The sequence below is a fragment of the Myripristis murdjan genome, chromosome 8 (genome assembly GCF_902150065.1).
Source record: "Myripristis murdjan chromosome 8, fMyrMur1.1, whole genome shotgun sequence".
Taxonomy (NCBI): Eukaryota; Metazoa; Chordata; class Actinopteri; order Holocentriformes; family Holocentridae; genus Myripristis; species Myripristis murdjan.
The window spans coordinates 35,454,363-35,469,720 of NC_043987.1; the positions used below are offsets into that span (position 1 = coordinate 35,454,363).

Here is a 15,358-nt window from a genome sequence, read left to right on the forward strand (position 1 = left end):
GTTTGTATATACCGCATCCCTATATTTGATTTGATTGTTTGCCTTTGATTTAATTTTATTAACATCTCATGTATGCAGATTTGTTGGCTGTGAATGGTGTTTTGTTCCTTTGTTTGTATTCTTTTGTAGCTAGGATAGCAGGCGGGCTAATCGGGTTTTGTTTTGTACTAGTTATGTATCTTTAAACATTTTATAATTTAGAAAAGAAATTGATAGGATTAACTTTCTCCTGTCTGGCGCCCGTTAACATACACTATATTACCAAAAGTATTCACTCACCCATTCAAATGATCAGAATCAGGTGTCCTAATCACTTGGCCTGGCCACAGGTGTATAAAATCAAGCACTCAGGCATGCAGACTGTGAAACAAGACATTTGTGAAAGAATGGGCCGCTCTCAGGAGCTCAGTGAATTCCAGCGTGGAACTGTCATAGGATGCCACCTGTGCAACAAATCCAGTCGTGAAATTTCCTCGCTCCTAAATATTCCACAGTCAACTGTCAGCTCTATTATAACAAAATGGAAGCGTTTGGGAACAACAGCAACTCAGCCACGAAGTGGTAGGCCACGTAAAGTGACAGAGAGGGGTCAGCGGATGCTGAAGCGCATAGTGCAAAGAGGTCGCCGACTTTCTGCACAGTCAATTGCTACAGAGCTACAAACTTCATGTGACCTTCAGATTAGCCCAAGTACAGTACGCGGAGAGCTTCATGGAATGGGTTTCCATGGCCGAGCAGCTGCAGCCAAGCCACACATCACCAAGTGCAATGCAAAGCGTCGGATGCAATGGTGTAAAGCACGCCGCCACTGGCCTCTAGAGCAGTGGAGACGCGTTCTCTGGAGTGATGAATCACGCTTTTCCATCTGGCAATCTGATGGACGAGTCTGGGTTTGGAGGTTGCCAGGAGAACGGTACATTTCAGACTGCATTGTGCCGACTGTGAAATTTGGTGGAGGAGGAATTATGGTGTGGGGTTGTTTTTCAGGAGCTGGGCTTGGCCCCTTAGTTCCAGTGAAAGGAACTTTGAATGCTTCAGGATACCAAAACATTTTGGACAATTCCATGCTCCCAACCTTGTGGGAACAGTTTGGAGCGGGCCCCTTCCTCTTCCAACATGACTGTGCACCAGTGCACAAAGCAAGGTCCATAAAGACATGGATGACAGAGTCTGGTGTGGATGAACTTGACTGGCCTGCACAGAGTCCTGACCTGAACCCGATAGAACACCTTTGGGATGAATTAGAGCGGAGACTGAGAGCCAGGCCTTCTCGACCAACATCAGTGTGTGACCTCACCAATGCGCTTTTGGAAGAATGGTCAAAAATTCCTATAAACACTCTCCTCAACCTTGTGGACAGTCTTCCCAGAAGAGTTGAAGCTGTAATAGCTGCAAAAGGTGGACCGACATCATATTGAACTCTATGGGTTAGGAATGGGATGGCACTTCAGTTCATAGTATGAGTAAAGGCAGGTGAGCGAATACTTTTGGTAATATAGTGTACCTAGTGCATATCCCTACGCTACAACGTCACAGTAAACAAATCACAGACATACCACTCTGAAGTCTTCTCTGCACTGATCAAACCAAACTTCTCTGCAGCTCGTCTCTCTCCTGTCTGAATGCTCACCACAAAACTCACACCTGACTCAAATCACTCAATCACTCTTCTTCTACCTGCCATACTGAGCTGCCACATTCACTCCTCTGCTCAGTGCTGCCCCCACACACACTACCTCCTACTGAAACTGATTAAAATGCCAGAAAGAAACAAATTAGACCAAAAATAATCAATTCATTCATTGATGCCTTAACACCCGGACAAGCCCCCAGTTTGTTATAACCCGGCTCTCAGGCCACAACACAAAGGGCAGACACACCAAGGTGGAGGTTTAACAAAACATTTATAAAATCAAATTAAACAACTAAGAAAAATAACAAAATAATGAACAAGGCATGGGATGTGGATGCCAGTACAGTCAGAAATGTAGGTGTGCAGTGAGGTGTGTGTGTGTGTGTGTGTGTGTGTGTGTTATAAGGTGTAGGAGAAGAATGTAAGGCAGCATAATGAAGCAAACTGGGTTCCTGTGGAGAGGAGCAAAGAGAGAGAGAGATTAGCTGCAGCCAGGACTTTCATAACCTGGGGACACCGGGGCCCTCAGGTGAGCTGATGTCCCACCTGATGACAAACCAGGAAGTCAGCTGAGCTCAGCCAATCCCAAAGCAAACTGCAGGAGGCATCACAGCTGTGATTCTACAATGAATATAAGAATTTCTTATTTCTAAGATGACTGTAGTGGCTAAGCCCTATACCTTAGCCCTACTGGCTGCTGACTGGGTTTGTTCCGACGTGTGCCCAAAATAGTGATTGTCCAAACTTTACGTAGCGTTGAAATCAAATGATTTATTCTCTAAACAAAACCAATAAATGTCCGTCACTTACAGCATAATGTTTACATAAACTCAAAATACATGCCGCTTACACTTTCAACCACATTGAGCACAGTCTAAAACTGTGTGCCTCCCAAAATCAGCAACACGTGTGCTAGATTGGACCCTGATTAAATACCCGGCCCTCGGCCTTGACAATGCACGGGTCACCTTGGTAACAGATGTAAACAAATATGGCTCTTACAATGACTCTGCCTCAGCTTTCACATTTCATCACTAACTATTTTCTGATGTCCTTGCAGATCGTCCAGTCTTCAGCTGTAGCTCACACCATGGCCATCGCTGATGAGCTCATAGAGAAGATGGACCAACAAAAGCTGTGTGCACAGAAGCTGCTGGACTTGGCCTCTGAGCTGGAGGAACACAGGAAGAATGTTAGGATCAGTAAGGTTGTTGGAGGCTCTGTCTCTGTACTTAGTGCAGCTACAGTGACATTAGCAGGGATAGCAACCATCTGTACAGGAGGTCTTGCAGCCCCAGCTATAGATAATCCCCACACCATTCCACAAGCCTGGTTAACTGCCCACATTAAACCCCTTCCTAAAAAAATCCCAAACAACATAACAACTATAGGCCGATAGCACTCACATCTGTTATCATGAAAGCTCTGGAAAAAATCATGGTTCATCATCTCAACAATGCCATATGTAACTCACAGGATCTATTTCAATTTGCTTACAAACAAGGTCGCAGTACAGAGGATGCAGTTGTCACACTGGTACACCTCATCTCTAAACATCTTGACAAACCAAATTCATATGCTAGAGGTCTCTTCATAGATTTTTCATCCGCTTTCAATACAATAAGACCGGACTTACTTCTCACTAAAATGATTCAGTTACACATAAATCCTTTTGTTGTCCGGTTTTATCACACATTTCTCACTGACAGAACTCAGTATGTAAAGATAAACAAGACACTCTCCTCTCCCATCAGGACCAGAGTCGGTGCACCCCAGGGGTGCATCAGCTCGCCTTTACACGACAGACTGTAACACCTGTGAGTCAAACCAGTTTCTTCTGAAATACTCAGATGATTCTACTCTAATTTCTCTGATGTCTGACAGTGATGACCCGAGACAGTATCAGTGTAGCGTTGATCGGTTGGTGGGGTGGTGTGATAAAAGCCATCTGATTATCAACACTGATAAGACTGAGGAAATAATTAGACACCACTCTATCATGGTCCTCACATATTGAGTACATTTGTAAGAGGATCCAGCAGCGTATTTACTGCCTACGAAGACTTAGATCGTTTGGTGCTAGCAGTAAGATCTTGTCTCTCTTTTACACCTCTGTCGTCCAAACTGTGTTGTTGTACTGTAGCACGGCCTGGTTTAACAGCCTATCAATAACCCATAAGAACAAACTGTATAGCCAAATTAAGATCTGTGCTAAAAGTACTGGTAGGCCTGTTGAGGCTGTGCTACATTCTTTCAAAGAAGCCCACACTAAGAGCATGCTTAGACTGGCAAACAGTATCTCTTCGGACCCCTTACATGTTTTAAATGGAGAATATCAACTATTGCCATCCATGAGGCGGTTCAGAGTCCCGAAATTTAAGAAAAACAGACTAAAGAACTCTTTTGTATACCAGTCTGTCCTGCTTTTAAACCAACATCGATGATTCAGAGGAGAGGTTTGGTGTTTTGCTTGTTCTGCTCCAGTGTCCTGTCCTGTCCATCGTCTGTCTTGTAATGTACTGCAATGTTTTGTCTGTAACCAGTTTTGACCTGTTTGTACTGTATTGTGAACGCTGATGCCATGGAGGCAAAACAAATTTCAGTGTAAGCTGACAATAAAGTTGTATCATATTGTATCGTATAGCATCTTATCGTATCGTATCATCGATCACTGCAGGACAGTCTTTTATTCAGTGAGCTTTGGTCTTGGATGGAAATGGAGCTGTTTTCTGTATATTTCATTCATTTTTAGACTCGTCATGTAGCCTGTGACCAAATTATAGTTTAAACGTCCAAAACAGGTCAGACATGTTTAGCTTGAGGCCCTTGGACCCAGCTGAGTTTTGCTGCGTGGCCCCTGAGCCGTCTGAAGCTGAGTGGCCCTGGTCTAAATAGTGAACTCTGATGTCAATAAAATCAATGATGTATGCACATTTCTATTTCATCGTGGTCTTCTGTGGGTATGTTTCCTCAAACAACCCCTGTTTGGTCTCATAGTGATGCTTAACAGTGCCACTTTATCATCGCCACAGTTTCACAACATATGAGACACAATGGTTTAGTAGTGGCTGCAGGCAGAATGAAAGATGCCTCTGTGTGCTGACCCCCACCCACTCAGATACCAACAGGGAGCATCAGGAAATCACATGGTTTAGAAGAAACTGCAGCTCAGTAAAGGTTATTACACCAGTTTAGGGGGCGGATTCCTCCGAGTATAAATAAAGTTTGAATGAATCATCATCATCATTCCTCTCTTGCAGTGGGGAGGAGCAGCTGCTGATCCTGTGTCACTGGAGAGAGTCCAGATCTTCCTGCAGCCGGCTGTGCACACACACTCTTCCTCTTTCTTCTCTTTTTGTTGTCTCTCTCTTTTGGAGAGTCGGGGTCCCGCCGCCACCTTCATCTCTGCTCCATAAAACCTCCGTTACTGAAGGAGAGAGCCTCGGACGACACACCTGACCTCACGTCACTGTGAAACAGGTAAGATGACCAGACTAATTCACACTTTTGTTTGTTTTATTTACAGCAGGAATCACAGTTAAAGTACAAACCATGAGCAACTGGATTCCATTCCAGTTTAAACTGGTGGTATTCTGAACAGATCACATGAAAAGATTACTTTGTTTGGTTTTGTTGTATTTGCTCTGAAGTTCATGAGATGCACACGTTCCCTGTGAGCAGGGTTACACACACACACACACACACACACACACACACACACACACATCTACAGTAAATACTATCTGTGTACACTGTAGTAAAAAAAAAAAAAAAAAAAATCTGGGACATTTACAGTGAAATACTGTCAGCTGTGGTTTCCGGAACTTCACTGTAAAAAATACAGCAACAATATTTGGGATGGAACTGTAAATTTCACGGTCAAAAACTGTTGTTCCGTTATGATAAATTACTACGACAAAAACAGATTTACTGTAAACCTGTGCACTGTAACTTTCTTTAAAAATAAAAGTTCTAATATAAACCTGTTTATGGTGGACTACAGCATAAGCTATATTTGTGGTTTACAGTATATTTTTGCAGAAAGGTTTTATACTGTAAATTAAAATGGACACGGGGTGAAACCTATGATTTACAAAAAACACTGTTAATTTTACTGTAATGTGTACATGCTTTTGAAATTATGGTGTTTTTCCATTAATTTTAGAAAGACAAATATTACAGGATTATTATAGGATTATTAGGATTATTACAGAATATGTCTGTGGAGATTCAGGTCCTGATATTTAAGTAAAAGTTCAAACCAAGGTCAACTGGACTTGGTAGGAGGTTCCCGAGGACGTAAACAGTCAATCAGTGACCCTGACAGCGAGCCCACACAGGTGAGACACCTGGGAGTCCCTGCCAGTCGGTCAGAACTAGAGTTCTCATATTCTGCCCGAACCCGACCCGACCCGACCCGACATTTTCGGGTCGGGTCGGGCCTAAAATTTACGTGAATTGGGCAGGTCGGGCTTCGGGTTCTGTGGGGGATTGTTTTTTTTTGTTTTTTTTTTTTTGTAAATAAAAAAATAGAATTATGTGTTGTGTTATTGATTATGACGTTTCATTTTTATGTGACTGGTGGAGAGAGTGAGAGACTGGATTGGATTTGGAGGCTAAACTTTCAAACAAGTGAGAGAGAGTTGCAGCAGCATCCCGCTGTGCTGGCAGACTCGGCAGCAGGGACGGTTTCTGCTATGGGCAGTGCAACTGCCCAGGGCGCAATCTACTTGGGGGCGCACGAGAAAAAAAAAAAAAAATCTCCAGTTTTCTAGACTACCGTATTGACCCGCGCATGCCGCGGCACCATCAGTCGGCCACCCGTCAGGTCTGCCGGATCTGACAGGTGAGCTGCCTGATGCTGGCCGGTGCCGCAGCCGGCCCGCCTGATACCGACTGATGGTGCCCCGGTGCCGCGGCCGACCGGCTCTGCTAAATAATGGCGAATTTGGCGATTTTTTATTTATTTATTTATTTTTTTCGGGCTTTATCGGGCTGTCAGGCCTAAAGTTCGGCTAATTAGTCGGGTCGGGTCAGGCCTTGGGCTGGCCCAGTCGGGCCCGGGTCGGGTCGGGTCTTCATTTTCAGGCCCGATGAGAACTGTAGTCAGAACTGAAAAAGCTTCTGGGAGGAGAGAAACGTCTTCAACAACCTGCTGTCCAGTCCAGCTGACCCTGATTTGAAAGTTTACTTGATTAGTACAGGAGTTCACCACCTTGTTGAGGGAGAAATCAGAGTCAGACGCCGTCTGCAGCCTCACAGGACTTTTTTTTATTTTTTTTTTTTTTTATCAGAGACACGCAGCACGCATGGAACCCGCTGGCGCCGCCCTGCTGGTTCTTACAGGCATCCGTTTATATAGAGCCGGTCTGTCCAGCCAAACCACAGTATGTCAGTGTGCACCAGTGTTCCCATGAAGGTCTCACCAAGAAGTGTGTGTGTGTGTGTGTGTGTGTTCAGAACATTCCCAGCATTGGGCTCCGTTTCCTGTTTTTCGGTCCACTGGTTTGGCCTTGTGCAGTATTTGTCTAACACAAAGATATTAATCCAAAGGTGTTCATATCGATCATATTGTGCACCAGTTTTCTCCAGCAGATATTATAGGATACAGGACACCACTTATACCACTATTATATAGGCTATTCCTCATATCAAGGATACTCTTTTGTAATATAATCTAAAATAAAGATATATAAGGCATAAATATAAAATATTCAGTAATCTGTTGTGGAATATATTTTAAAAGTAACGCTGATTGTACCAGCTCACACTGACCTCTGTCAGGTATAGCTTTTTATTTAGTATGATTATTGTTATTGTTATTGTTGTTAAAGTGCAGCATCAGCATGGATGTAGACTGTGGTAACCATGGTAACCGTGGTAACTGTGGTGGAGATTTACCACTACAAAAGGCTGTGGCCATGGTAACTCCTTCAGAACAGGCTGTCACCATGGTAACTCCTATACAGTAGGCAGTCACCATGGTAACTGTGAAAAAGTTGAAGTGATGTGATGTCATGGCGATGTAGCTTCAGTGTAACAGACACAGATGCTGTGTGGTGCTGCTGGACAATATGGGGGAAAAATGTCTTACTTTTGAGAAATTATAGAAAATTTGAGAGGAAACTCAGAATTTAAGGGGTTAAAAATGTTAGATTCTCTATATATATATATATATATATATATTTTTTTTTTTTTTTTTTTTTTTTTTAATTGCAACAAATTCTGGACATATCAAACATGATACAAAACAAAACTCATATATATGAACTCATATAGAGTTTTATTTCTTTTTATTTATTTGTCAGAAGGTTCAGTAAACTGTAGTTGTAAAGAATGAGAGTGTGCTGGTGACTCTGTGATGGTTCTGGTCTCACAGGGTGAAGGAAGACAAGACGGACTAAACCTCAACACGCTTCAAAGACACAGACTTCCCTGTAAGCAAACTAATCCAGTCCTGACTGGATTCATGAGAAGGCTGAACACCATGTACCAGTTTGAAATACTTGCTTCTTTCTTTACATGCAGGTCAAAGACAAAATAAAGAAAGAAATCCCCACTCTGAAAATCAATCAATCAATCAATCAATCAATCAATCAATCAGTCAATATTATCTGATGTTCTTGCAGAGCTCCGCCCTCCAGCTGACACCATGGAGATCGCAGAAGAACTCATAACGGAGATCAACTCCTGCCTGGACCAACAAATAGAGTGTGCACAGACACTGGAGGAGCTGGCCTCTGAGCTGGAGGACATCAGGAAGACCGCTACGACCAGTGACGATGTTGGAGGCTCTTTGTCTCTGCTCAGTGCAGGGACACCAACTGCCCTCACAGGAGGTGTTAAGGCCCCTCTTTTGGCAGGACTTGGTGCTGCTACCAGTCTGGGTTCAGACACTGGGAAATATATCAATTCAAGTGGCACATGCAGAAAAGCAACTGATGCTGCTGAGAAGCTCAATGAGCATGAAGCAAAAATCAGATCTCATCTGAAGTCACTGGAAAGCAGAGGACAGAGCGAAGAAAAGGCTGTAGAAGAATATGTGTTGGACAGCATTGTAAAGGCACTGGCAAAACATAGTGGGCTGAAGTGGAATGACAACTTCAAGTCACTTCCCAAGGTGACTGAACTGACCAAAAAACTGGCCAATCCTGATTCAATCTTCATCTTTTGGTATTCCTCACGTGCTCACATGAGTGCTAGTGCCCTTGCTCCTGCGGGCGCCGTGGGCGGCCTGGTCACTGGTGCAGCTCTCTCTGTTGGACCTGAGGCAGCTGGAACAGTAAGTTTCTGTCGACCATCATGAAAATGCTGAATGCCACTTCTACACTTGAACAATGTCTTGTTGAATTTAGGAATGTGTCACTGATCTGGTCAGAGAGGTCAGGTGAGAATCGTTCTCCCAAAACCAGAGAGCAGAAAACTAAGCTAAGCTGGTCGATGTATTTTCATCCCAAAACTGACTGAACTGTTATCTCACTTCTGATTGGACGTTATCAGTGGTAATCCCACAGGTCACCACTGATACCATCCAATCAGAGGACAGATAACAGTCCAATCAGGTGAGCGGTTACATGATGTGAAATCATGATTCTTTATGGAAACTCAGATTTTCACTGGATTGTCTTAATAGGAGACAAAGATTGTAAGTAAAGAGAGTATATGTCTTTTTTCCACAAATTTAACAAATGCTCCTCTCATTCTTTTCAGGTTGGGGCAGAGGCAGCAGCTGGACTGGCAATATCAGTTACTGACCTGATTTACAACACTGTGAAACTGGCCCAAAAGGATTCTGGGACAGAGGCCAGTGAGAATCTGAGAGATGAAGCTGAAAGACTGAGGACCAGATCTATAATGATCAGGGAGGAACTGGATGAAATCTGGTGAGTGTCTGGAACAGGACATTCTGCGATACAGAAAAAGACAAAAATACAAAATGCATACTTACAAACATGTAATAGTGAAAGATCCAGCATTAAATACCCAGAGGTAAAAAGGTGGCACACACCATGGTGTTCCTCAGGGCTCGGTCCTTGGCCCTCTCCCGTTCTCCATCTACAGGATCCATCTGGGTGATTTCTTCCACAGCTGGAACATCAGCTTCCACTGTTACGCTGACAATACTCAGATCTCCATCACCAGCAAGCATAATGACCGCTCGCTCAGCACTGGCTAACCTTGAGGCATGTCCAGGGGCGCCGCCAGGGATTTTGGGCCCCATGAAAAGAAATCTAATTGGGCCCTTGTATAGCCGGCCAAAATTTGATGCTGTTTTATATAAAACTATGCATTTAATTATATTTTTGACTATCATTCCCATATTTGTTAAAAGAACAACATAACAGTTAGTTGGTTACTGCTCACTGTCTCCCTTGTAGTCCCATGCAGGTCTAATTTATCTCCAAAACTGTAGGCTCACAGGTGGTGGCATTGGATTTGGGGTGAAAAAATACATATATGAGGCTATATGTTCATTGCAATTTAATCTTCTGATTTCCAGAAAATATAAACATTTCTCTGATTGTATTGAGAGCAGTCAAAGAATACCAGACAAATCCTTGTTTATATATATATATATTATATAAATATATACAGTACAGGCCAAAAGTTTGGACACACCTTCTCATTCAATGCGTTTTCTTTATTTTCATGACTATTTACATTGTAGATTCTAACTGAAGGAATCAAAACTATGAATGAACACATGTGGAGTTATGTACTTAATAAAAAAAAGGTGAAATAACTGAAAACATGTTTTATATTCTAGTTTTTTCAAAATAGCCACCCTTTGCTCTGATTACTGCTTTGCACACTCTTGGCATTCTCTTGATGAGCTTCAAGAGGTAGTCACCTGAAATGGTTTTCACTTCACAGGTGTGCCTTATCGGGGTTAATTAGTGGAATTTCTTGCTTTATCAATGGGGTTGAGATCATCAGTTGTGTTGTGCAGAAGTCAGGTTACTACACAGCCGACAGCCCTATTGGACAACTGTTAAAATTCATATTATGGCAAGAACTAATCAGCTAACTAAAGAAAAACGAGTGGCCATCATTACTTTAAGAAATGAAGGTCAGTCAGTCCGGAAAATTGCAAAAACTTTAATGTGTCCCCAAGTGGAGTCGCAAAAACCATCAAGCGCTACAACGAAACTGGCACACATGAGGACCGACCCAGGAAAGGAAGACCAAGAGTCACCTCTGCTTCTGAGGACAAGTTCATCCGAGTCAACAGCCTCAGAAATCACAAGTTAACAGCAGCTCAGATCAGAGACCAGATAAATGCCACACAGAGTTCTAGCAGCAGAACCATCTCTAGAACAACTGTTAAGAGGAGACTGTGCCAATCAGGCCTTCATGGTCAAATAGCTGCTAGGAAACCACTTCTAAGGAGAGGCAACAAGCAGAAGAGATTTGTTTGGGCCAAGAAACACAAGGAATGGACATTAGACCAATGGAAATCTGTGCTTTGGTCTGATGAGTCCAAATTTGAGATCTTTGGTTCCAACCGCCGTGTCTTTGAGATGCAGAAAAGGTGAACGGATGGATTCCACATGCCTGGTTCCCACTGTGAAGCATGGAGGAGGAGGTGTGATGGTGTGGGGGTGTTTTGCTGGTGACACTGTTGGGGATTTATTCAAAATTGAAGGCACACTGAACCAGCATGGCTACCACAGCATCCTGCAGCAACATGCCATCCCATCCGGTTTGCGTTTAGTTGGACCATAATTTATTTTTCAACAGGACAATGAGCCCAAACACACCTCCAGGCTGTGTAAGGGCTATTTGACCAAGAAGGAGAGTGATGGAGTGCTGCGGCAGATGACCTGGCCTCCTCTGAACCCAATCCAGATGGTTTGGGGTGAGCTGGACCGCAGAGTGAAGGCAAAGGGGCCAACAAGTGCTAAACACCTCTGGGAACTCCTTCAAGACTGTTGGAAAACCATTTGAGGTGACTACCTCTTGAAGCTCATCGAGAGAATTCCAAGAGTGTGCAAAGCAGTAATCAGAGCAAAGGGTGGCTATTTTGAAGAAACTAGAATATAAAACATGTTTTCAGTTATTTCACTTTTTTTGTTAAGTACATAACTCCACATGTGTTCATTCATAGTTTTGATGCCTTCAGTTAGAATCTACAATGTAAATAGTCATGAAAATAAAGAAAACGCATTGAATGAGAAGGTGTGTCCAAACTTTTGGCCTGTACTGTATATATATATATATGAGCTTGGGATTGCGCTGCGGGATGCCAATTTCACCGGACTTTCGTCGCTGCCAGGACATTCCGGAGGACGCCGAGGCTGCAGGGCCGGCGCGTTGACACGGCTGAAAGGACAGCCCTTTGGGCCGCCGCCTCCCAGCATTTTCCAGCGCCAGGTCCATGGTGAACACGGGATGACGAACTGTGCTTGCATATCCAACAAGTGTTTCCGTGACTGTTGCATTTTTTCTGATATCAGAGACATGGCTGCAGCCATCTATTACTGGACTTGGCTATTCAACTAGCAAGATGCACGATGCTTTCTATTCTCCCCTGCACCGAAAGGACTGAGCCCTAATTTCGTTGCATTATTATACGTATATGATTGTGCAATGACAATAAAAATCTATCTATCTATCTATCTATCTATATATATATATATATATATATATATATAATTTAGCACCTGGGTTACAATAAAAATTCACAAAAAGAGTACAGAAATGAAAATTACAGAAACCCTAAATGGCACTGTGTGTGTCATCTAGCCAATGACAGGCAGAATAACAAGAATCACTTCATTGTCATGGTTAACAACAAAGTGAGGCAATAAAGTAATGATTCCCTCTTGTCCAGGCAGGGAATTGAACCCGTGGTCTCCTGCACGGCAGGCGGAGACACTATCCGCTCTGCCATCGGAGCTTGTGTACTTAAAGTGCAGTTGGGCAGATACTCCATTCATGTTGATAACTTCGGAAAAACCGCAAAGTCCGACCGAGCTAGCGCGGCTGCAGGACCAAACCATTTCATGCATATAGGGGAGGTTTACTTTGTGGTCAATGAGGATTTTTAACTTTTACTGCCAAAAACAAGTAAAAACAAAGAGATCATAATGACAGTATTATTTCCGAAATATATATAGGCTATATTTACTCGATGATGGTTTAATAATTTTATATTAGTTTTTACCTATTTTTTGGGGCCCCTGTCAGGCAAGGGTCCTTGGAATTGTCCTAACTTTCCCCCCATATACGGCGCCCCTGGGCATGTCTGTGTGAAGTTAAAGCTGGGATGTCTTCACTGGTCATTGGTCCCCCTACACAAATCATCTTTTTAGTAATCTTATCCTAAACTTTGACAACTGCCTCATCTCTCAAAATTCTTCAGCTAAAAGGTGTGATCTTTTTACTCCGGTCTCTCGCTAGTCACTCACATCAAAAACACCACTAAAACAGATTTTTATCACCTCTGCAATATCGCTAAAATTAGGCCTGTGCATCATGGCTGATGCAGAAACTGGTGTTCATGTATTAGTCACATCTCACTTTGACAACTGGAATGTTGTGTACTGGGGTCTGCCTGCCTCTGGTAGCAGGAGTCCTCAGCTGGTCCAAAATGCTGCTGCCAGAATCCTGACCAGAACCAGAGGTTTGACCACATTACTGACCGAATGTCCACTATAAAGATGGCCGACGAGTGAACGCTGGCGCAACTTGCTGCCGCTGCTCGCTGGTATCTTTTGAACTTTTTAACGTTTTAACCTTCCAGACTGTCCTGATTCATCCTGCAGTTTTCTGACCTAATCGGACAGTGTAATTCCCTTCACTTGGAATAGTTCCACGATCTGCCGGCACTACCGTCTGTGTGAGACTTCACTAACCTGTAGCTCACCTGGCGTTTTCTACTGGCTGTCGATGCTTCCTACTCCTCATCCACAATGTGGGCTGGTAGTATATACATTCTGCTTGTCTGTGCCTGGCTCTTTCTGCTGCCTGTTCACCTGCCAGTGACGGGCTTGCTTCAGTACTCGGCCACCGACCTGCTACGGCTGCGCTACCACCTGCCAGGACCTGCGCCGGAGGTTCTCCACCTTCACCCGGACATCGCCTTCCAGCCCCGCCGGAGATACATCCACCGAGGGTCCCGCCGGAATTTCCACCATGACAGCTCAACAGCAATAAAGTCCATCTGGTCCAGCTCTCGTCGCCCTCCACGCTCCACCAGCCGGGCTGTCGACCACAGTGTGCTAGCCCGCCTAGCTCGGTCGGTTAACACTACCACCAGCTGTGACAGCACCTCACTCAACTTCGCTCTGCTCAACATTCGCTCACTGACAAGCAAAGGACATCTCATTCAAGACCTCATCACTGACCGTAAGCTAGACTTTCTTTGTTTAACCGAGACATGGCAACAGCCTAACGACTTCTCTCAGCTAAATGAATCCACTCCGAGCTGGTTTGTTTACATCTGTCAACCCCGTGGCTCCGGCCGGGGAGGAGGTCTCGCGATAATTCACCGCGAGAACTGGAAGGTCTCGCCAGTGTCTGTGCCTGTGTCCAGCTCGTTTGAATCTACTGTGTGCGAGCTGTCTGGTCCCATTCCAACCATCATTGCTACTGTCTACCGCCCCCCCAAACCGAATAATACATTTTTAAATGACTTTGCTGCCTTCCTCACCCATTTATCATCTTTCTCACCAAACATAATACTACTGGGTGATTTCAATATCCACATGGACAATATCAACCTGCCTCTCACCAAAGACTTCACCTCCTGTTTAGAGAGTTTTGGATGTCAGCAACATACCACTTTTCCCACACACTCCAAAGGACACATTCTTGATTTAATCTGCTGCTCTGGTGTCACTCCTTCCGACCTTACAGCTGATGAACTCCCCATAACTGACCACTTTCTCCTCTCATTTACAGTGAATCTCACTCTCTCCCTCTCCAAAAACCCCCGCCTCATTTCATTTCGGAATATAAAGAATATTAACCCTGCCACTCTCACCTCAAGTATCCACTCCTCCTGCCTCCCTAATTTCCACAATCTATCCACCCCTGATGATCTGGTTTCTCATTACAACACTGGTCTTAATAGCATTCTCAATTCCCTTGCTCCGTTAAAAACCAGACCTGTTTCTTTTTCTGTCTCCGCCCCTTGGTTCACCCCCGATCTCCGTCTCATGAAAGCCAAAGGTCGGCAACTGGAACGACTCCACAGGAAAACTGGTCTCACTGTTCACAAGGAAATGTACAATAACCACATACTATGTTATAAGGACTCCATTGCCAACACCAAAACCCACTACTACTCCAGTATAATCACTGCCAACAAAGGAAACTCCAAGTCACTCTTCTCCCTACTCAACAATATCACCCAACCCCAGGACTCTCTCCCTCCTCACTTCTACACAACCTCCTTCTGCAACTCCATTATGTCATTTTTCACTTGAAAAATCAAGAACATCCACGAGCACCTTGGATCAATCCCTCACCTCAGCATCTCAGCCGACTCTCACCCGTCCACACGCCCATTCTCCTCCTTTCATCTCCCCACTCTCTCAGAAATCACAGAACTCATCCAGAAATCCAAGCCGTCCACTTGCCAACTGGACCCCCTCCCCACACAACTTGTTAAAGCCTGCTCCCCCTCCCTGGTCCCCCTCATCTCTGCCATCATCCACTCCTCTCTCACCACTGGAACTGTCCCTACATCCTTCAAAACTGCTGCCATTACTCCAATTT

At 44.1% G+C, this 15,358-nt stretch overlaps 1 long non-coding RNA gene across 1 annotated transcript; it reads left to right on the plus strand.

Moving 5' to 3' along the window:
• The first annotated feature begins 5,006 nt into the window (after window positions 1–5,006).
• LOC115363610 (uncharacterized) lies at window positions 5,007–8,435 on the plus strand. Its single transcript, XR_003928603.1, has 3 exons — window positions 5,007–5,113; window positions 8,013–8,070; window positions 8,263–8,435. It is a non-coding gene; the product is annotated as an uncharacterized LOC115363610 (long non-coding RNA).
• The last annotated feature ends 6,923 nt before the right edge of the window (window positions 8,436–15,358 follow it).